Source organism: Nerophis ophidion, linkage group LG06 (genome assembly GCF_033978795.1).
Source record: "Nerophis ophidion isolate RoL-2023_Sa linkage group LG06, RoL_Noph_v1.0, whole genome shotgun sequence".
Classification (NCBI taxonomy): domain Eukaryota; kingdom Metazoa; phylum Chordata; class Actinopteri; order Syngnathiformes; family Syngnathidae; genus Nerophis; species Nerophis ophidion.
This window is the reverse complement of record NC_084616.1, coordinates 27,962,892-27,986,469: the sequence shown is the minus strand read 5'-3', so window position 1 is coordinate 27,986,469 and position 23,578 is coordinate 27,962,892. Positions and strand designations below refer to the sequence as shown.

The following is a 23,578-nucleotide window of genomic DNA, read 5'->3' as shown; positions in this document are numbered from 1 at the left end:
TATTTCTTTTCTGACATTATGTTGTTAAGTGGAATAACAATGAAAAGCTACAGTCTAGCCTCGTGCTCCCGATGTGTTGTTCAAATTGCAATTTTTAAGACATTGTATAGTGGTGACGTCTCAACTAGTGGGCTAAGTATGACTCCCGTTGCCTCGTTAGCGCAGTAGGTAGCGCATCAGTCTCATAATCTGAAGGTCGTGAGTTCAATCCTCACACGGGGCATGTGTTTTTTGTTTTAGCGGGTTGAAATCCCTTCATTGTCACTGTTCAAAGAGGAACTGTGATTTTTGGGCGGAATTTTGCCTATTATTCAAAATCCCGAGTGCAATTAGCTCGATCCTCACACGGGGCAGACATGTTTCTCTTCAGTGAGTTTGAGTTCTTTCATGGTCACTGCATTGTCAGTGTTTAACCCCTTTTGCCTGAGTCAGTAATCTTCGTGTCCAGTGTTACTCAACAAATGAGCTTATAAAAGGGCTAGTGGCGCAATGAATAATGCGTCTGACTACGGATCAGAAGATTCTAGGTTTGATTCCTGGTTACCTCGGCAAGCTTTTGTACTTTAAACCAAAGTCAAAGTTCAGTATGTTAATTTGCTGTAGCAAGAGAGTCCTACAGCTGTGATCGTATAGTGGTAAGTACTCTGCGTTGTGGCCGCAGGAACCCCGGTTCGAATCCGGGTCACAGCAATTAAATTACTTGCAGTGTGTCTTTTTGTGTTAACTAAAAATATTTCTTTTTTGACATTCGGTTAAGTGGAATAACAATGAAAAGCTACTGTCTAGCCTTGTGCTCCCGATGTGTTGTTCAAATTGCAATTTTTAAGACATCGCAGAGTGGTGACGTCTCAACTAGTAAGCTAAGGTTGAATCTCGTAGCCTCGTTAGCGCAGTAGGTAGCGCGTCAGTCTCATAATCTGAAGGTCGAGAGTTCGATCCTCACACGGGGCATTCATGTTTCTTTTCAGTGTGTTTGAGTTCCTTCATGGTCATTGCATTGTCAGTGTTTAACCCCTTTTGCCAGAGTCAGTAATCTACGGGTCCAGTGTTATTTTCCAGAGGGGGCTAATCAAGGGCTAGTGGCGCAATGGATAACGCGTCTGACTACGAATCAGAAGATTCTAGGTTCAACTCCTGGCTAGCTCGGAAAGCTTTTGTACTTTAAACCAAATTCAAAGTTCCGTATATTAATTTGCTGTAGCAAGAGTATTCAACAGCTGTGATCGTATAGTGGTTAGTACTCTGCGTTGTGGCCGCAGGAACCCTGGTTCGAATCCAGGTCACAGCAACCAAATTTCTTTTTGTGTGTTAACTAAAAATATTTATTTTTTGACATTAGGTTAAGTGGAATAACAATGAAAAGCTACAGTCTAGCCTCGTGCTCCCGATATGTTGTTGAAATTGCAGTTTTTAAGACATCGTATAGTGGCAAAGTAAAGACTGGTGAGCAAAGCTGCTGTCATGGCCTCGTTAGCGCAGTAGGTAGCGCGTCAGTTTCATAATCTGAAGGTTGTGAGTTCAATCCTCACACGGGGCATGTGCTTTTTGTTTCAGCAGGTTGGAATCCCTTCATTGTCACTGTTCAAAGAGGAACTGTGATTTATTGGGGGAATTTTGCCTATTGGTCAAAATACCTAGTGCCATTAGCTCGATCCTCACACGGGGCAGTCATGTTTCTTTTCAGTGAGTTTGAGTTCCTTCATGGTCACTGCATTGTCAGTGTTTAACACCTTTTGCCAGAGTAGACAATCTACGTGTCCAGTGTTACTTACCAGAGTAGCTTAAACAAGGGCTAGTGGAACAATGGATAACGCGTCTGACTACGGCTAAGAAGATTCTAGGTTCGACTCCTGCCTAGCTCGGCAATCTTTTGTACTCTAAACCAAAGTCAAAGTTCCGTATGTTAATTTGCTATAGCAAGAGTGTTTTCCATCTGCGATCGTATGGTGGTTAGTACTCTGCGTTGTGGCTGCAGGAACCCTGGTTCAAATCCTGGTCATAGCGACCAAATTTCTCTCAGTGGGTCTTTTATTGTGTTATCTAAAAATATTTCTTTTTTGACATTATGTTATTAAGCGGAATAACAATGAAAAGCTACAGTCCAGCCTCGTGCTCCCGATGTGTTGTTCAAATTGCAATTTTTAAGACATTGTATAGTGGTGATGTAACAGCTGGTGAGCTAACTGTGTTTTCATAGCCTCGTTAGCGCAGTAGGTAGCGCGTCAGTCTAATAATCTTAAGGTCGTGAGTTCAATCCTCATACGGGGCATTTGTTTTTTGTTTTAGCGGGTTGAAATCCCTTCATTGTCACTGTTAAAAGAGGAACTGTGATTTATTGGGGGAAATTTGCCTATTATTCAAAATCCCTAGTGCCATTAGCTCGATCCTCACACGGGGCAGTCATGTTTCTTTTCAGTGTGTTTGAGTTCTTTCATGGTCACTGCATTGTCAGTGTCCTTTTGCCAGAGTCAACAGTCTACGGGTCCAGTGTTGTTCCCCAGAGAGGTATAATCAGGGGCTAGTGGCGCAATGGATAACGTGTCTGACTACGGATCAGAAGATTCTAGGTGCGATTCCTGGCTAGCTCGCAAAACTTTTGTATTTGAACCCGGAGTCAAAGGTACGTAGGTTAATTTTCTGTAGCAAAGTGATTGGTAGCTGTGATCGTACAGTGGTTAGTACTCTGCGGTTTGGCCGCAGGAACCCCGGTTCGAATCCGGGTCACAGCAAATAAGTTTTAGCAGTGGGTCTTTTTCAATCAATCAATCAATCAATGTTTACTTATATAGCCCTAAATCACTAGTGTCTCAAAGGGCTGCACAAACCACTACGACATCCTCGGTAGGCCCACATAAGGGCAAGGAAAAATTCACACCCAGTGGGACGTCGGTGACAATGATGACTATGAGAACCTTGGAGAGGAGGAAAGCAATGGATGTCGAGCGGGTCTAACATGATAATGTGAAAGTTCAATCCATAATGGATCCAACACAGTCGCAAGAGTCCAGTCCAAAGCGGATCCAACACAGCAGCGAGAGTCCCGTTCACAGCGGAGCCAGCAGGAAACCATCCCAAGTGGAGGCGGATCAGCTAGACCGTGTAGTATTTTATACGTAAGTAGTAAAACCTTAAAGTCACATCTTAAGTGCAAAGGAAGCCAGTGCAGGTGAGCCAGTACAGGCGTAATGTGATCAAACTTTCTTGTTCTTGTCAAAAGTCTAGCAGCCGCATTTTGTACCAACTGTAATCTTTTAATGTTAGACATGGGGAGACCCGAAAATAATACGTTACAGTAATCGAGACGAGACGTAGCAAACGCATGGATAATGATCACGGCGTCTTTAGTGGACAGAATGGAGCGAATTTTAGCGATATTACGGAGATGAAAGAAGGCCGTTTTAGTAACGCTTTCAATGTGTGACTCAAAGGAGAGAGTTGGGTCAAAGATAATACCCAGATTCTTTACCGTGTCGCCTTGTTTAATTGTTTGGTTGTCAAATGTTAGAGTTGTATCATTAAATAGAAGTCGGTGTCTAGCAGGACCGATAATCAGCATTTCCGTTTTTTTGGCGTTGAGTTGCAAAAAGTTAGCGGACATCCATTGTTTAATTTCATTAAGACACGCCTCCAGCTGACTACAATCCGGCATGTTGGTCAGCTTTAGAGTTGGGTGTCATCAGCATAACAGTGAAAGCTAATACCGTATTTGCGTATGATGTCACCTAGCGGCAGCATGTAGATGCTGTAGAGTGCAGGGCCAAGGACCGAACCCTGATGAACTCCACACGCTACCTTAACGTAGTCCGAGGTCACATTGTCATGGGAGACGCACTGCATCCTATCAGTAAGATAAGAGTTAAACCAAGACAGGGCTAAGTCTGACATACCAATTCGTGTTTTGATACGTTCGAAAAAAATATTATGATCGACGGTATCGAAAGCAGCGCTAAGATCGAGGAGCAGCAACATAGATGATGCATCAGAATCCATCGTTAGCAATAGATCATTAGTCATTTTTGCGAGGGCTGTCTCCGTGGAGTGATTTGCCCTGAAACCGGATTGAAAGTTTTCACATAGATTGTTAGATGCTAAGTGTTCATTTAACTGCTCCGCAACAATTTTTTCGGGGATTTTTGAAATAAAGGGAAGGTGAGACACCGGTCGGTAGTTTACCATGAGATCAGGATCGAGGTTAGGTCTTTTAAGAAGAGGATGAATAACCGCTTTTTTGAATGCTAAGGGAACAGTGCCCGAGGAAAGTGATAAGTTTATAATATTTAGCACTGATGGACCTAATAATACAAATAGCTCCTTGATCAGTTTCCCAGGAAGTGGGTCAAGTAAACATGTTGTTTGTTTTATTCCATTTACACGTTGTAACAATTCCTCTAATGTTATTTCCTCAAAACAAGAGAAACTATTTTGGAGGGCAGTATCCGCCATATATACAATCGTATCAGTGTTAACAGAACCCCGTTGTAGCTGGGACGCATTGTCTTTAATCTCCTTTCTAATGACTTCAATTTTCTTACTAAAGAATTGCATAAAGTCATCAGCTGAGTGGGTGGAGCTACTGGAAGGAGTCCCTTGTTGGGTTAGCGATGCTACCGTACTAAACAAAAATTTAGGATCGTTTTTATTACGGTGGATGAGATTTGAGTAATATTTAGCTTTAGCTAAGGTAAGCATGCGTTTATAAGTTATTAAACCATCACTCCATGCTTGATGGTGCACCTCAAGTTTAGTCGTGCGCCATTTGCGTTCCAGCTTTCTACATAATAATTTCTGAGCTCTAGTTTCTTCTGTAAACCACGGGGTACGCTTTTTTGGAGCCTTTTTTAACTTTAGCGGTGCTATGTTATCAATGGTTTCGCGCAGGACGTCGTTAAAGTTGTTAGTGAGGTTATCAATAGAGCCCACATATTTTGGGAATGGTGCCATTACTGAGGTCTATCGTATTACTGTTGCGATGCGTGGGTTCATTTATTATTTGTGTGAGACCACAGCTATCAATTATAGTCTGGAGCGCTACGCACGGTGGGTCCGATGGGGTATTCATATGGATATTCAAGTCCTCCATTATGATTATATTATCGGCTTGTGTCACTAGATCAGCAACGAACTCTGAGAATTCATTGATAAAGTCCGAATAGGGCCCTGGGGGGCGGTAGATAACAGCCAGGTGTAGAGGCAGTGGTGTGACAGACCTCATAGTAAGCACCTCAAACGATGTATATTTATTATTTATGTTAGGACTAAGGTTAAAGTTTTCGTTGTATATTAGTGCGACCCCCCCACCCCTTTTAAGAGGACGGGCAATATGCGCATGTGTAAAGTTAGGAGGACATGCCTCGTTTAGCGCAAAAAAGTCGTTTGGTTTAAGCCAGGTTTCGCTGAGACCGATGGCGTTAAGATTGTTGTCTCTGATGATATCATTAACTAACAACGTTTTGGGAGACAATGATCTTATGTTTAAAAAACCTATAATATTATACCCATTCTATTGTTTTCTTATTATATATTATCACTTTCATATAATTAGTATTGTTTATTAGATTGCATCAATATGTTATACACTTTTTTACGGTTTTTAAGATTGTTCCTTCTCTTCCTGTAATCGAGATATTGTGATCATACCATTCCCCTTAGGGATCAATAGCGTTTGTCCAAGTCTAAGTCGAAACATTCAGCAAATTCCATTATTAATTTTCTTTAAAGAATATTTAGCAGTTTCAACTATTTTCATGTTTACGGCATTATATTTTATTATTTTTAATTTAATTTTATTTTATTATTTATATTATTATTTATTATTTCATGGTGGCAGAGGGGTTAGTGCGTCTGCCTCTCAATTCGAAGGACCGGAGTAGTCTGGGGTTCAATCCCGGGTTCGGGATCTTTCTGTGTGGAGTTTGCATGTCCTCCCCGTGAATGCGTGGGTTCCCTCCGGGTACTCCGGCTTCCTTCCACTTCCAAAGACATGCACCTGGGGATAGGTTAATTGGCAACACTAAATTGGCCCTAGTGTGTGAATGTGAGTGTGAATGTTGTCTGTCTATCTGTGTTGGCCCTGCGATGAGGTGGCGACTTGTCCAGGGTGTACGCCGCCTTCCGCTCGATTGTAGCTGAGATAGGCAACAGCGCCCCCCACGATCCCAAAGGGAATAAGCGGTAGAAAATGGATGGATGGATGGATATATTTTATGATATTTTTCTTGGAATTTTATATGTTCAAGTATCCCTTAAGTTAAAATCCTGCATTTGTCCCTGACTAAACATAAGCCTTGCTTGCTGTAGTACAACATTGCGATAAGATTTTTATGTGCTCAGAACCATCTATCAATTTTCACATTGCTCTAGCCTATGCAGGGTCATGGGAAAGCTGGATGCTTCTGGATGCTTCCTCAACTGCACCGGTTAATCATAGGAGTGACACCTAAAACACTCACATTCAAACCTATGACCAACATATAGTTTTCAGTGAAAATAAAAACATGCTTTGCACTGTGAGGGAAATTGTGGTCTCACTTTACAGGTAGACACACAAGGTTGCAGCATCATGTACTCAAATTGGCATATAATGGTCATTGTTCTGCGTTATGACGTATCATGTAGAGATGCACTAAACTAAACATTCTTAGCCCAAACGGAAAATGAAAAGAAACAAGACCAAAAACCAAAATGCAGGAACAAATGATTTGATTATTGATAGACTTTTAGCATCCAGGCATAAGTTAGAGTAATTTCTATAAAGTGCACTCAAAAACATCCTAAAAGAGAAAGATTTGTACAAACGTAACTTCAGTCTGGATGTCAGTCGACAAGGGCAATTTCCTACAGACTTCTGTGGAATCTGAAAGAGGTGGCAAGTCTGGAAAGCATTTCCCAGAACGCTTTGATGTACTTACAATTATCACTTTTGACTGTGTTATCATGCATCGTTAATGTGTTATATTGTACAAAAATGGTCTAATACTTCAAGTACCTTTTTTTAGTCATGTACAGTACTCTCTACGCTTGGTGGTAATCTTTGTAACCAAATGTATACAGATAAGTTAAAATCCCAACAATAGTCACACACACACTAAGTGTGGTGAAATTATCCCCTGCATTTGACTCATCACCATGTGATGGCCATGATTGCAGTACCATTTCTGGCCACATTATTACAATTTAGAGATGCGCGGTTTGCGGTCTCATCCGCGGATAAACCGCGGGTCGGGTGGTTGACATGACGAAAAGATAGATTTTAATTAGATTAGGGCGGGTGGCGGTTGAACCATCCGGAAATATTTGATATGCATGGTTCTGTGATCGGTATCCTTTGCCATTCAAAGTGCCGTTTAAGACCCGTGTCATAAAGCAAAGAAGATAATAAGAGACGTTATTATTCTCCTGAATGACTGCCGGTAGTCACCCAAATAAGTATTAGGGCGTGCTATGAAGCCATTGGCTTTGTCGCCTACTACAACATGTACGGTCTGCTTGTCAATCCAGCATCATGTTGTTAGTGGAATCCGCGGCAACACGCACATGACTGCAAGGCATACTGGGTGACACAGAGTACACTAATGGTTGTGATATAAACAATTTTAACACTCCTATTAATATGCGCCACACTGTGAAGCCACACCAATTAAGAACGACAAACACATTTCGGGAGAACATCCTCACAGTAACACAACATAAACGCAACACAACAAATACCCAGAATCCTTTGTATTCATGATACTTCCTGACTATTTTATATACCCGGCTAGCAGCGAACCCCGCCCCGTGCGTCGGTAAGGTGGGCGGGGTTGGGGGCGCGGAGGTGTAAAATATATTCAGGTAGTGTCACGGATACAAAGGATCATGGGTATTTGTTGTGTTGCGTTTATGTTGTGTTACTGTGAGGATGTTCTCCCGAAATGTGTTTGTCAATCTTGTTTTGTGTGGCTTCACAGTGTGGCACATATTAGTAAGTGTTAAAGTTGTTTATATCACAACCATCAGTGTACTCTGTATCACCTAGTATGCCTTTCAATCCTGAACGTGTAATTGCGGAAGCTATAGACAACATGTTGCCGGACCAACAATTGGTCCGTACATGTTGTTGAAGGTGTCTAAGGCAATGGCTTCACAGTACGCCCATAATCTTGTAATCAGGATGAACGCTATTGGATAGTCGCGGGAATGTTGGTGGCTCCAATTGTCATCATTACTCTGTGAAACAGGTTAAAATAGCTCTATGAGTGGTAAAGGCGGAGAACCTCTGATGTATTTCAGCGGGCGGTTGGCGGGCGGGTACGGTTCTGATAAAATGTTGGTTCGGGTGGACGGCGGGTGGATGACGGGTGGATGACGGGTGGATGACGACTTTGGTGATGCGGATGATATAATTGCCTATCCGCGCATCTCTATTACAAATGGTACCTTTAATAATAGTTAAAAAAATAAAAAAATATTACTGATTACCCTATTGATATTTTGTAAAATACAGTGGAACCTTGACTCACGAAGCTTCTATTTGCGTTCTTTTCGGTCGACGAACGTTTAGGTCGGAGTGCGACCAATGTCTCGGTGTACGGTCGCTTCATTAATCTTTTCTAGGACTGTCAAAGTTAACGCGATAATAACAGACAATTAACGCGAACACTACTTTTTAAGGCTACAAGCCGTGCCGTAGCGGGAGGAACTTGACTGCAGTTCACTTGCTACTGAGGAGCCACAAGCGAGCAGATATGGAAAAAAAAAAGTCAACCTGATGGAAAAAGCAGGTGCAAAGCCATGGCAAGTTGTTCTCCCAACAAGAAAGGACTATTTTTCGGCGTGAGAAAAGGCAACGTCCTGGCAGCAAACGCCTGCTGCGGGTGTTCGGTGCTTCACTTCCGTGTTCAGATTACGGTTAAGATGCAGTGATAACATAACATGTAGATTGTTACTGTGACTGATTTAGTGAGTTAGATGACATCAAAGTTCAACAGAAATTAAAGACGGTCTGCAATATGTAGAAAGGAGAATTTTTTTTTTTTTTGCATTAAAACATGTCAAGATCCAACATTAAAACATGTCAAGACACTTTCCAAAAAACAATCCCACACTTTTTTGCCTTCAAAATAAAAGCGCTATGCTATACAGATAGTTTAACTACATTTAGGGTTTTTCCTTAATATACAGGCTTTATATTAACCGCCACACCTAACAAAATAAAGTAATATAATGTATTGTTGCGTCCAGAAGAAAACGAACAAAGTCTGACGCTCTTTTTAGCTTTCATGGCCAATTTTATGCTAACAACTGGCCCAATAACAACAAGTACTTCCTTCGTGCACACACGTCTGCCTAAGTGCTTCACTTCTAAACACACAACATTTGTTTATTTTCTGCCGATACGGTGTGTTCACAGACCATGGGAAAAGAGAGCCAGCAGGTAGTTACAGTATAAATGGCTATATATAATTTATTATGTGCGCACTAGTGACTAAAGATGCACCAAAAATTTGGCCGGAAAAAGACGTACTTAAATCACCGAAACAGTGCTCTCGAAACCGATGTTGTAATGACGTAAGCTACACGCAGGGAGTTGTCTGGGGCGGAGGCAGCTTGTCTGCGCTGTGGACGTACTTTAATATATTCGAGATATACCGCGGAGAGCGATCTTCACAATTTAATATGACACTTGCGGCTTTTAATGAGAGAAAGGATCCCAACAACGTAAAGCAAGTGTGGCGTCAGGCTCTCTGCAGCTCGCTTTTCGTCACGGACATGGCACGACAGAATCTAAACAGAGTCTTTAAACACAAGTGGATTTGTTGCCAGTCATTTTTATGAAGGAATGAGTGACTAAAAGGACTGGAGAAATCTCTAAAACAAAACAAAAAATTCTTAATAAAGTACATTGTACAATAAGCATCAACAATTTAAAAATATAACTATACATCCATCCATCAATTTTCTACCGCTTATCCCTTTTGAGGTTGCGGGGGGTGCTGTAGCCTATCTCAGTTGCATTCGGGCGGAAGGCGGGGTACACCCTGGACAAGTCACCACCCCATCACAGATATAACAATACAATAGTTTGTAAAAAAATATACAGTATATAAGTTATTACTATCCTTAATAATAACAAACCGAATATATGCATCATAGAAAATCATGTGACGTCATATCGACTACACCCCTAGCCACGCCCCTACCACCAAAGGTATTTTGGCAAGTTAGGGGAAACTCTGACATTAAAATAGTAAAAAATGTGTTACATTACAATCATGCTTTGTCAGAGATGTTTTGTATTATCATTCTGTGATATTTGCACCTAAAGAAATGCCAGTACATTGGTTTAGGAATATGGGGGCCTGTGGGGTGAAAGAAAAGGTATTTTTCTGGCTGGCTGAAATATTGTGTAAAATCTTCTATAATATGTTCTGGTTAAGGCCTCAATTACATAATGATTAGCAGGCTCAATATTTAATTTTACTAATTAATGGAGAAGTTTAAAACATTGTCATGCAGCAATATGAAGCCCCCCCTACCCCCCACCCCTGAAAATTATCTGTCTAGGGTACACTTATCAATGATGAAAAATTCAATCTATCTGCAATTATCGCAATAAATTTCGAGTTAAAAATGAACAAAATAGGTTTAATCGCAATTGACAGCTCAAATTTTTTCATTTTTTTAAATTAATTTTGTGTGCTGCCGGAAGCTCTAAGTGAGCTGCCATTTTGATGACAACACTTCTTGTAAATCATAATTTTGAAGAGGCCGGCCCCTGATATCACATCCTGTTTACATTTGAGGAGTAGACAGGTACAGTGGTGCCAACGGGACATGGATTGGCCCACAAATATGGAAGAAACGAGTCCAAAATTGCAACCATTATCAAAAAAGGAAGTTAATATGGTTGTTGACTTTGCCGGATGACTTAAATAACATCGCAAGGAGGAAGAGAAAGTGCAAGACAATGTGGAAAAGTTGTTGCTAGTGTAGCTAAATGAGAAGCAGATAGCCGGCGATAGCATTTTCAAGGCTATCATTTGAGAGATGGCTCGCCAGTTTTATGGTGACTTGATGTCCATATATATATATATATTTTTTCCAGCATGGAAAAACAATTTAAGGCCAGTCGTGGGTGTTTGAAAACATTTAAAAAGGGGAGCCGTCATTCACAGCGTTGGGTGAATGACAGTGGATTTTATCGGCGAAAGGGGATTTCGACCTATATTTTTAACTATGATAAGACATAACTTTTTGGGAAAAAGAGGGTCCCATTGAAGTAGACTGCGGGAACGGAACACAAGCCGATAGAGAACAGCCTCACACTGCTCCTTTGTGGTAACGCTAGCTGGCTGGAAGGTGACGCTACTGTATGCCTTTTTACCACTCCCAGACTGTTCAACAAATGGCACAAATATATAAGCACTCAAGCTAAAATTATTTAACTTTTTTTTTTTTTAGCAACAAGTTTGCTAACGTTTAGATGTGCACCAAATGGACATTTGTTTTGAGGCTAGAACTAATTATTCACGTTTATGTTGTTTTTTATTGGAAATCTGTTTCACTATACGAACGTTTCATTCACGGACACAGAATCCCTTAAATGACATGGAATGAGCTAGAATCACGCTAAATAGTATTTCTTTGAAAGGACAAAACAACGCTGGAAGTACTTTACAATCACAAGCCCAGTGTCGGTTATTGGGAGAACAACATTATGCTAAGGAGACAAGAGGCCTTTGCACAGACGTCTGACGGTTCCCATGCTGTTTGACGTTTACATCCTTAAACTCAATCTCGGGCTTGAGTTTCCACTAAAGCCTTTCTGCCAGTGGGTTCAGCTGGAATTGTTAATTTCATGGTGGACTGGAATGAAAAACACCAAGAAAAGAGAGACAGTGTTTGTTGACATAGTTCTCAGGAGCTGGCTAATGCACCAATCTCAAATCCGTCCTTTAACTCATCGCTCCAGCTCCTCTTCTCTGAACAGTGGAGAGACTCTTGTTCAAACCCGATCTGTGTGTCACAACAAAATTAGATTGACTGCTCACAGAGAGACTTGGGGTATTTGCATTTGCGGTACGGACGTAAGGAATTGTGCTTGGCCTAAGCAGTCCCTGTGATTTCCTGGGTGTGATGTATATAGTAAGTACATTATGGCTTGTGTTGTTTTAAATAGGCGTGTCGGGGCCCCGCATCTCTATGACACCAGTGATACTTTTTGAAAGTGATTTTGAAGTGCTCATCTTCAGGAGTCATCTGCCAGCTGATCCATGGCTGTAACTAGTGGATACCCAGTGTCCTTGTGAAATACAAGCCATCTATCATATTCCTCTTTACTCTGTAGTGCACAACTAAATCTTGGACTCCAATCGTCATGTATAGGGAGAGTCTAAAACCCTTGCATGAGTGCTTTACACAAACTCCATTTTAAAATTAAGAAACATTGAGGAGAAAGACGTTTTGTGTAAAATGAGTCATATGTCTCCAGGCTCCACCATTCGGGAAAAAGATAAAAGTAAAAGTTCACTGGCACTTGGAAAATGGTGTCCCGGGATTACATGGCTTGAGGTTCAGGCATAGGAGTTACTTTTAATCAATTTGAAAGGCATTAAGGGACATTCTCAATGTTACAGCAAAGAACAATTACAACTTTTACAATAAGATCAATTTGCAAAACACCAATCATTTAGCGGAGTTGAATGATGCAACCTCTTCAACGTTGTTGCTTGAAAGATGTGGATGCATCTATGCTCCTATTCTTATAGATCATTGTATGACATTGGAGGGGTTAAAGTAAAGGTCATTAATTTAGATTGCAAAGGGAATTGAGTGTCGTCAAATCAATACGAACCGAAAGTAAGTAAACAAGAATCAAAGGAACGCAGCCCACGGGTGAAATCCCATGTCAGTACTTTGATGACGGGGATTAATAAGCGGTAGAAAAAGGATGGATGGATGGATGGATGGATTAACATGTACTTTGACCAAGATAAAAAGCACAAATGCAAATAAACAATGTGGTGACCGTATTTCCTTGAATTGCTGCCGGGGCGCTAATTAATTTAAAACCTCTTCTCACTCCTGCGCTTACCAAAGGCATGCGGTTAAAGTAAGCATGCGCTAATCATTTTAAAACCTCTTCTCACTCCGGCACTTACCAAAGGCATGCAGTAAAAATTTGAGTGTGATGTAAGGATACCATCATGAAAAGCAAATTTCATAAAAAAAAACGTTATTATGGTTTACCTTTACTTATAAATATAGTGCATGCCAGCTCCTTCTGATCAAAAGCATTGATAACTTCTTTATAGAAGTCTTCCTTATCTTTCTTCAGTTTTTAAAGTCTCTCTCTCTGTCTCGATGGAGATCTTCCTTTATTACCTCCTCTGCAGCAGAGTAGTTGCAAGAAGGATCACTAGCGACCTCTACCACCAGGAGGCGGGAGTCATTTAATGACTCATATTTGACGGACGCAGCTACAGTATTGTGACGGTCTCAAGCCGTCGTCTTGCGGGTTCCCAGGACCACCAAGGAAGGACATGGCTTGAGCAGTTTGACTTTCTTTATTTTTCAATAAAACCTCAGTCCAGGTCGTTCTTCCGCTCCTCCTCTCCGCTCGCTCGCCGTCTCCTCGCCGCCATCTGCCCGGCATGTCTGTCGGACCGTCGGCTCCACAGGTATATTAATAAAACATTGCTGCTTACTGTTCTTTTTAGCATACATTTAATAGATTGGACCTTAAATCCTACTGAATAGCTCCTAATCTTCTTCCCTTCATGCGATTTCAAAATACCGGTATTGAAATCAGCTTCCTCCCTTTTCAAAATGATGACAGGGGAAGTGTCACTCGTGACGTCACGAGTTTGACCCGGCGGGAATACTAAGCATGCGCTAATTATTTTGCGAAGCGAGTTTGACCCGGCAGTAATTCAAGGCAGGCGCATACTATATGCCCGGTGGCAATTCAAGGAAATACGGTATCTTAAGCAGTTGTCACCAGCCTTTTCGAGCCTAAGATCCCTGGTCTCAGCCAAAAACAAAAGCAATACCTACCCCTGTGGCAATTATATATATATATATATATATATATATATATATATATATATATATATATATATATATATATATATACATACAAACCCCATTTCCATATGAGTTGGGAAATTGTGTTAGATGTAAATATAAACGGAATACAATGATTTGCAAATCCTTTTCAACCCATAATCAATAGAACGCACTACAAAGTATTTGATGTTCAAACTCATAAACTTAATTTTTTTTGCAAATAATAATAGACTTGGAATTTCATGGCTGCAACACGTGCCAAAGTAGTTGGGAGAGGGCATGTTCACCACTGTGTCACATCACCTATTCTTTTTACAACACTCAAGAAATGTCTGAGAACTGAGGAAACAAATTTTTGAAGCTTTGAAAGTGGAATTCTTTCCCATTCTTGTTTTATGTAGAGCTTCCGTCTTTCAACAGCCCGGGGTCTCCGCTGTCGTATTTTACGCTTAAAAATGCGCCACACATTTTTGATGGCAGACAGGTCTGGACTGTAGGCGGGCCAGAAAAGTACCCGCACTCTTTTTTTACGAAGCCACGCTGTTGTAACACGTGCTGAATGTGGCTGGACATTGTCTTGCTGAAATAAGTAGGGGCGTCCATTAAAAAAACGGTGCTTAGATGGCAGCATATGTTGTGCCAAAACCTGTATGTACCTTTCAGCATTAATGGTGCCTTCATAGATGTGTAAGTTACCTATGCCTTGGGCACTAATGCACCCCCATACCATCATAGATGCTGGCTTTTGAACTTTGTGTCGATAACAGTTTGGATGGTTTGCTTCCCCTTTGGATCGGATGACACGATGTCAAATATTTCCAAAAACAATTTGAAATGCATACTCGTCAGACCACAGAACACTTTTCCACTTTGCATCAGTCCATCTTAGATGATCTCGGGCCCAGAGAAGCCGGCGGCGTTTCTGGATGTTGTTGATAAATGGCTTTCTCTTTGCATAGTAGAGCTTTAACTTGCACTTACAGATCTAGCGACAAACTGTATTTAGTGACAGTGGTTTTCTGAAGTGTTTCTGAGCCCATGTGGTGATATCCTTTAGAGATTGATGTCGGTTTTTGATACATTGCCATCTGAGGGATCGAAGGTCACGGTCATTCAATGTTGGTTTCCGGTCATGCCGCTTACGTGGAGTGATTTCTCCAGATTCTCTGAACCTTTTGATGATATTATGGACTGTAGATGTTGAAATCCCTAAATTTTTTGCAATTGCACTTTGAGAAACGTTGTTCTTAAACTGTTTGACTATTTGTTCATGCAGTTGTGGACAAAGGGGTTTACCTCACCCCATCATTCCTCAACTTTATCAGTATTTATTGCCACCTTTCCCAACTTCTTTGTCACGTGTTGCTGGCATCAAATTCTAAAGTTAATGATTATTTGCAAAACACATTTTTTTTTATCAGTTTGAATATCAAATATGTTGTCTTTTTAGCATATTCAACTGAATATGGGTTGAAAAGGATTTGCAAATCATTGTATTCCGTTTATATTTACATCTAACACAATTTCCCAACTCATATGGAAAAGGGGTTTGTATATATATATATGTATATATATATATATAGTATTATTAAACATTTTATTTTTTTGTTTGTCGTTTTGTGGTTTTATTAATGGCTGTTGTCAACATTTAGTTTTTTTCTCATTGTGTTTTTTGCTTTTTTCTCAGTTTTTGCAGGTATTTTTTTTGTAATGTGCCTAGGGCCAATGACAAACGAGTCACAAGCTGTTCAACTGGTGGGTTTTTCCTGTTTGATTAAGAGGGGATAAACAGGTAAGTCCTTCTTTAGCCTCAGCCTTATTTGATCATACATTACTGCCTTTGCGCATCCATCCATCCATCCATCCATCTTCTTCCGCTTATCCGAGGTCGGGTCATGGCGGCAGCAGCCTAAGCAGGGAAGCCCAGACGTCCCTCTTCCCAGCCACTTCGTCTAGCTCTTCCCGTGGGATCCCGAGGCGTTCCCAGGCCAGCCGGGAGACATAGTCTTCCCAACGTGTCCTGTGTCTTCCCCGTGGCCTCCTACCGGTTGGACGTGCCCTAAACACCACCCTAGGGAGGCGTTCAGGTGGCATTCTGACCAAATGCCAGAACCACCTCATCTGGCTCCTCTCGATGTGGAGGAGCGGCTTTACTTTGAGCTCCTCCCGGATGGCAGAGCTTCTCACCCTATCTCTAAGGGAGAGCCCCGCCGCCCGGCGAAGGAAACTCATTTCGACCGCTTGTACCCTTGATTTTGTCCTTTCGGTCATAACCCAAAGCTCATGACCATAGGTGAGGATGGGAACATAGATCGATTGGTAAATTGAGAGCTTTGCCTTCCGGCTGAGCTCCTTCTTCACCACAATGGATCGATACAGCGTGCGCATTACTGAAGACGCCGCGCTGATCCGCCTGTCGATCTCATGATCCACTCTTCCCTCACTTGTGAACAAGACTCCTAGGTACTTGAACTCCTCCATTTGGGGCAGGGTCTCCTCCCCAACCCGGAGATGGCACTCCACCCTTTTCCGGGCGGGAACCATGGACTCTGACTTGGAGGTGCTGATTCTCATCCCAGTCGCTTCACACTTGCCTGCGAACTGATCCAGTGAGAGCTGAAGATCCTGGCCAAATGAAGCCATCAGGACCACATCATCTGCAAAAAGCAAAGACCTAATCCTGCAGCCACCAAACCGGATCCCCTCACCGCCTTGACTGCGCCTAGAAATTCTGTCCATAAAAGTTATGAACAGAGTCGGTGACAAAAAGCAGCCTTGACGGAGTCCAACCCCCACTGGAAACGTGTCCGACTTACTTACCAAGCTCTGACACTGATCGCAAAGGGAGCGAACCGCCACAATCAGACAGTCCAATACCCCATACTCTCTGAGCACTCCCCACAGGTCTTCCCGAGGAAGACGGTCGAATGTCTTCTCCAAGTCCACAGAGCACATGTACTGTAGACTGGTTGGACAAACTCCCATGCACCCTCAAGGACCCTGCCGAGAGTATAAAGCTGGTCCACAGTTCCACAACCAGGACGAAAACCACACTGTTCCTCCTGAATCCGAGGTTCGACTATCCGGTGTAGCCACCTCTCCAGTACACCTGAATAAACCTTACTGGGAAGGCTGAGGAGTGTGATCCCACGATAGTTGGAACACACCCTCCAGTTCCCCTTCTTAAAGAGAGGAACCACCACCCCGGTCTGCCAATCCAGAGGTACCGCCCCCGATGTTCACGCGATGCTGCCGAGTCTTGTCAGCCAAGACAGCCCCACAGCATTCAGAGCCTTAAGGAACTCCGGGCGGATCCTTTATTATTATTCTTTTTTTCTTTGTCATGAAAAAGGACGTTTTGTCATGAAAAAGGGAGGTTTTTGTGGTTGGTGCACTAATTGTAAGTGTATATTGTGTTTTTTATGTTGATTTAATAAAAAATACAAAAATAAAATATATATATATTTTTTTTTTTAAATAAAAATGAATAAAAAATTCTTCTGCGGCCCGGTCGTTGGGGACCACTGATCTAAAGCACCCTATAATTTGTGTCACCAGCAACATTTGATTGCTGCATGACCTTTTTTTAATGGAACAAACACAAAAATGCCTTTGACACAGAGGTGGAATTTTGTAGTTTTGGGCTGGCAAGAGTATATTTATGATATACATGACAAGGTACTTGACAGGCAGAATTGAGAAGAGGATACTTGGGTTTCTAAAACAGACTGCAACCAAAATGTCATAAATGTGGGGATGGTGGCACTACAGTGGGGAACTAAAAGACTTTCCGCATCTGGTTTTAATCGTAAAGGGGATGTGTGTTTTAGATTAAATTAATGTTAATTCCTCTGTTTTCCTTAAGTCTTTAAAAATCCTTTAGAGCTTGGCCATGTGGTGATTAAATACCATTCCTCCCTCACCTCCAGCAGCAAATAGCCATGATTCTTATGAAAGATGCAATCAGGCTCTTGAATGCCGCTTTGCTTCCGTTCCTTGTGTGGTTACAAAAAGGATACAAAAGCTCACTTTGGGTTAAATTATACAGTTAGTGACATCCCACTCCACATAGACAGAAGCAGTGTGCTGTGATATTACATTGCTTCCACCTTGCTGACTTCCTGACAACTTTAAGGCAAAGAGCGGAGACCTCAGAAACCACGCATGTCTATTGAGGCACACAAGGCAACTTTCTGCCTCACGCCCCGCTGCCTTCTGCCACCGCCCAATGCCATTATGCTGCCAACACATGCAATCAAGGAGTTCTTTAGCACGTGCAGCGGTCGGGGGGGGGGGGGGGGGGGGGGGGGGGGGTTGGAAATGACAAAGAAACACGAGGGAAAATTGTCCCTGTAACAGAAAGAGCAGCCTTAGGGGCCTAAAATCAAAATGTATGGACATTATCACTAGTTACATGTACAGTAGTATAAAAAATACCCTAAAAATCTCAAACATTGAACTAAATGTGAACTTTTCAGGATCAAGAGAATGTTTCGTGGTCCGCAAATTTGGGCACATCTGGTCTTTAAGGGCTCCGAGGGTCTGACCTTGTCTAGAAACCAGCTTCTTAAGTTGTCTACTCCAGGGCCAGGAGGGAACCAAAAAGAAGCTTAAACCTGAAGGCGGAAGTTTGGGGTCTCGACGTGAAACCTCAGCTATACCTCTTCCTCTCTTCTTGTGTTTGTGCTGAAGATTATTAATTTAGAATTTGCAAACAAAAAATCCTAAGGCAAAAGATTGACTTGACAGCTAGATATACCTTTTAGTGCTTACTGAATTTCAAATAAATTAACAATGAACTCAGGCCCAGTATCTATCACACTGGATTCCACCTGGTGTGTAACCTAGGTAATTGTATGTAACTTTGTATCACTGTCAATATTATATACAAACTATCACAAGACTTCAAACTAGTGAATTTTAGATATCTGTCTGTCAACCATTACATCCGGGGTTCATGTTCCACATCGCCAGCTGATATGCCCGACAACTAAAGCAATTACATCTATCTTTGTGAACAAGACGTCTATATGTCTTGGATGTATGGAACAAGGAAAATGGTAAGTGTTTTATCTGCATTACAGACCAATCTGTATAATACGAGCCGTCAAGTGGTGCTGGCGCTGCCTGTGCGTGTTCCCCGCGTTCATGTGTCTCTCGCTGTGTAAAGGTAACACTTGCAACGCTGTCTGCTATGATAAATCTGAAAGTTGTCAACTTAATTATATTAATGTCGCATTTATGTTAAACTCTAGCGATAATTTTATTGACTCTGTAGTTATCCCGATGTCCAAATGTTGGTTGTTTGGTAAATGTTGTGGAGAGGTGGAGCCGAAGAGCCAACAGCGGGCTCGGACAAACGATGGTCAGGCCGAAGATGGCGGCGAGATGGCGGAGCATGCAGCAAAGCGGAGAGGCAGGGATGCCTGGAGCGACACTGCAGCCATCAGCGTCAGGTGCGTACACCACACACCTGCGCTCAATCCCATCATCTTCTGCTGCAGCACAAAAGGGCCGAAGAAGGAATAATCGGGGCAGAAGTAAGAGAGGAACAGCACGACAAGAACGACCACGAGAGCGACGAGAGAGACCAAACCAGAGATGACTCCCCGCAACAGACGCAGCCATCGGACACCGAAAGGTGTGCCGCGACCAGCAGGAAGAGCCAGCAAGCCAGAAATTGGCGCGACAGACTGGCCAGACAACAGGTGTATTGAAATAATAAACACGAGTCAAACCTGCTATGATGCGTCATGTATCGATCGTCACTGCAAACCGCACCAGGATGGCAGGAAACCCGTCACAAATATTAATACTAAAAATTGTAAGAGTACTCATGTTGAACCTTTGAATCAATTTCAATGGATAAATATTGTATTTAGTTGTGAAGCATGCTTAAATAAATGAAGTGCTATAACTTCAAGTTAATACTGATTTTGAATTATAAAAAATGTTTTAATTCATAGCTTTGTCCTGTTTGTACAGGCCAGGTTTGAAAGACCATGTTTGAAAGACAAGTTAACAACTGGAGGGTGAGCTGCTAGGCCATCAGTCTAAAGCCCAAAAGCGGTCACCTGCTTGTGCAGTACCAGCTGCCATTCCTTTTTTTTTTTTTTTTTAAATTAAACTTAACATGACGTAAAATATTTTCATATCAAGCATTGAGAATGAACTCAGATGCGCAGAGTGTAAATATTGTATTGTAGTTTGAACATGTTTAGGATTTCTGCTACCTTGTAATATATTCACCTTGCATCGCAAACCTGTGCTGAGAGCATGATTAGCACATTTCTTACGAGGCTCCTTTGATACTGGCCTATAGCTTATTACATCATCTCTCATTTTTGCTACATGTTATATGTTGCATTTGCTTTGCGGCTGTGCTCTGATTTTTCTGCTTGCTGTGCTGACACTAACCAGCTGCATGAAAAGCGAACAGCTGGAGTGACAAGACTAACAAACTCTTGCAGCCACATCGAGAAGCACTCGGTGGAATCTAGTCGTCTTGAAAGACACAGCATGAAAGATAAAACGTGCGATAAAGTCAAACTTAAAAGTTGTTTTGGTTTCGCTTGAACATATAACGAATCAAAAAGACTGATGGATGCTACTCTGTTTGATGCTGCCGCCATACAAGCATTTACTGTAATTACACACCTTCTCGCAAGTCAGGAGCTTGTCCTCGGCACATCAAATGGTCCGCGCACAAGTGGATGCAGTGGCTAAATGGCTCGGAAAATAACCCTTCATTGAAGATCCAAGTGAAGGGAGCGAAGTGAAGGACAGCAAATAGTGTAAATACTTTATGACTGAAGGAAAACCGCAGGTTACCTTCCTGAAAGACACATGCTGTTATACATTTGACTAATATGCCTCCATAAACATGCACCTTGGGATAGGCTGATTGGCAGAACTAAATTAACCCGGGTGTGTGAATGTTATCTGTCTATCTAAATCAGGGGTGCCCACACTTTTTCAGCCGGCGAGCTACTTTTCAAATGACCAAGTATCATATATATATATATATATATATATATATATATATATATATATATATATATATATATATATATATATATATATATATATATATTTAAAAAAAAAATATATATATATACAATTACATATATATATAAATAAATAAATATATATATATATATATAAATATAAATAAATAAATATATATACATATATATATATATATATATATATACTGCAGGGGTCACCAACGCGGTGCCCGCGGGCACCAGGTAGCCCGTAAGGACCAGATGAGTCGCCCGCTGGCCTGTTCTAAAAATAGCTCAAAAAGCAGCACTTACCAGTGAGCTGCCTCTATTTTGTAAATGTTATTTATTTACTAGCAAGCTGGTCTCGCTTTGCTCGACATTTTTAAATCTAAGAGAGACAAAATTCAAATAGGGTTTGAAAATCCAAGAAAATATTTTAAAGACTTGGTCTTCACTTGTTTAAATAAATAAAATCTATTTTTTTACTTTACTTCTTATAACTTTCGGAAAGACAATTTTAGAGAAAAAAATACAACCTTTAAAATGATTTTAGGATTTTTAAACACATATACCTTTTTACCTTTTAAATTCCTTCCTCTTCTTTCTTGACAATTTAAATCAATTTTCAAGTATTTTTTTTTATTGTAAAGAATAATAAATACATTTTAATTTAATTCTTAATTTTAGCTTCTGTTTTTCGACAAAGAATATTTGTGAAATCTTTAAAGCTTCAAACTTATGATTAAAATTCAAAAAAATTATTCTGGCAAATCTAGAAAATCTTAAGAATCAAATGTAAATCTTATTTCAAAGTCTTTTAAATTTATTTTAAAATTTTTGTTCTAGAAAATCTAGAAGAAATAACGATTTGTCTTTTTTAGAAATATAGCTTGGTCCAATTTGTTATATATGCTAACAAAATGCAGATTGGATTTTAACCTATTCAAAACATATCATCAAAATTCTAAAATTAATCTTAATCAGGAAAAATTACCAATGATGTTCCATAAATTATTTTTCTTATTTTTTCAAAAAGATTCAAATTAGCTAGTTTTTCTCTTGCTTTTTTCGGTTGAATTTTGAATTTTAAAGAGTCGAAATTGAAGATAAACTATGTTTCAAAATTTATTTTTCATTTTTTTCCTCTTTTTTCTTCTTTTAAACTGTTCAATTAAGTGTTTTTTTCACCATTTATTCTCTACAAAAAACCTTCCGTAAAACGAAAAAAAAATGTACGACGGAATGACAGACAGAATTACCCACTTTTATATATATATATACATTTTTATTTATTAAAAGTAAATTGAGCAAATTGGCTATTTCTGGCAATTTTTTTAAGTGTGTATCAAACTGGTAACCCTTCGCTTTAATCAGTACCCAAGAAGTAGCTCTTGGTTTCAAAAAGGTTGGTGACCCCTGATATACTGTATATATATTTACATGTGAAGTTGACGCAGGTCACCTCGGTTCTGGAACAGCTTCTTCCCTAAGGTCATAAGACTCTTGAACACATCATAATACCCTCAATTCTACCCCAAAAATTATTAACTGACTGGAATATAAAGACAACATAACATACATCCATAAAAGTGGATGCATATGCAAAAGTGCAATATATTTATCCGTACAGTAATCTATTTATTTATATCTGCACCTTATTGCTATTTTATCCTGCACTACCATGAGCTAATGCAGCGAAATTTTGTTATCTGTACTGTAAAGTTCAAATTTGAATGACAATAAAAAGGAAGTCTAAGTCTAATATATCATATTCATATGTGTATATATTTATGACTAATATTTATTTATTTATGAAAGAGACATATTTTCTGTTAAAGGTGTTTAATACAAATACAAGCATGCTTAACACGTTCCATGTTGTAATTGTATGCATGTTGGAAATAAACTCAAACCATAACCATAAGTTCTAGATTCCTTTCTTTCATGAAGACAAGAGTATAAGTAGGTGTATTACCTGATTTGGATGACTTGCATTGATCGGAATCGGACAGGATTAACAGTAGAACTTCCACATTTTCGAATTTACATTGTGGAGGAAAAAAAGAGTCCTCCTTTAAGTCCAATACCACATAAAAGTGGTTGGTTTTTGCCATCTTATTTGTCCAGCTTTCATATTCGTTTTTAAACACTTCACAAGAAATACAATGACGGCAAACTCCGTAGATTGGTATCTTGTGTGCACTGTGGCTTCCTGAGACTCTTATTTTGTTAGCGCATGCAGGATAGAACAGCACTTTTATTGTGAAGACGGTCAGTCTTTAGGGTTTTGACAGCAGGTACTCTACAAAAGTCTGTTGAAATAAAAAGTGTTTATCGCCTTCCTGTCAGTCTTTTTTTTTTTCTCAATACTGAGCTCGCTGAAACCAGCGTCATCTCAAAAGATCCTCGGGTGCCGCAAAAGTCAATCAAGTGACGAAAGAAGATTGATTATCTCAGATTTTTAGGACTATTTTTTTAATGCCTGGCTGCCGATCAACTGACACACCCTACGCCATCGACTGGTA

General features: G+C 40.6%; 1 protein-coding gene and 8 non-coding genes across 12 annotated transcripts in view; 8 read left to right on the top strand and 1 right to left on the bottom strand.

Moving 5' to 3' along the window:
• The window catches only part of scube3 (signal peptide, CUB domain, EGF-like 3), a 269,267-nt gene that overhangs the window by 142,025 nt on the left and 103,664 nt on the right, over positions 1-23,578 (bottom strand). The window lies entirely within an intron of this gene.
• On the top strand, positions 151-223 carry trnam-cau (transfer RNA methionine (anticodon CAU)). Its single transcript has one exon. It is a non-coding gene; the product is annotated as a tRNA-Met (tRNA).
• On the top strand, positions 619-690 carry trnah-gug (transfer RNA histidin (anticodon GUG)). Its single transcript has one exon. It is a non-coding gene; the product is annotated as a tRNA-His (tRNA).
• On the top strand, positions 879-951 carry trnam-cau (transfer RNA methionine (anticodon CAU)). Its single transcript has one exon. It is a non-coding gene; the product is annotated as a tRNA-Met (tRNA).
• trnar-acg (transfer RNA arginine (anticodon ACG)) lies at positions 1,074-1,146 on the top strand. Its single transcript has one exon. It is a non-coding gene; the product is annotated as a tRNA-Arg (tRNA).
• Positions 1,217-1,288, top strand: trnah-gug (transfer RNA histidin (anticodon GUG)). Its single transcript has one exon. It is a non-coding gene; the product is annotated as a tRNA-His (tRNA).
• On the top strand, positions 1,465-1,537 carry trnam-cau (transfer RNA methionine (anticodon CAU)). Its single transcript has one exon. It is a non-coding gene; the product is annotated as a tRNA-Met (tRNA).
• On the top strand, positions 2,197-2,269 carry trnai-aau (transfer RNA isoleucine (anticodon AAU)). The gene has a single exon. It is a non-coding gene; the product is annotated as a tRNA-Ile (tRNA).
• On the top strand, positions 2,658-2,729 carry trnaq-uug (transfer RNA glutamine (anticodon UUG)). Its single transcript has one exon. It is a non-coding gene; the product is annotated as a tRNA-Gln (tRNA).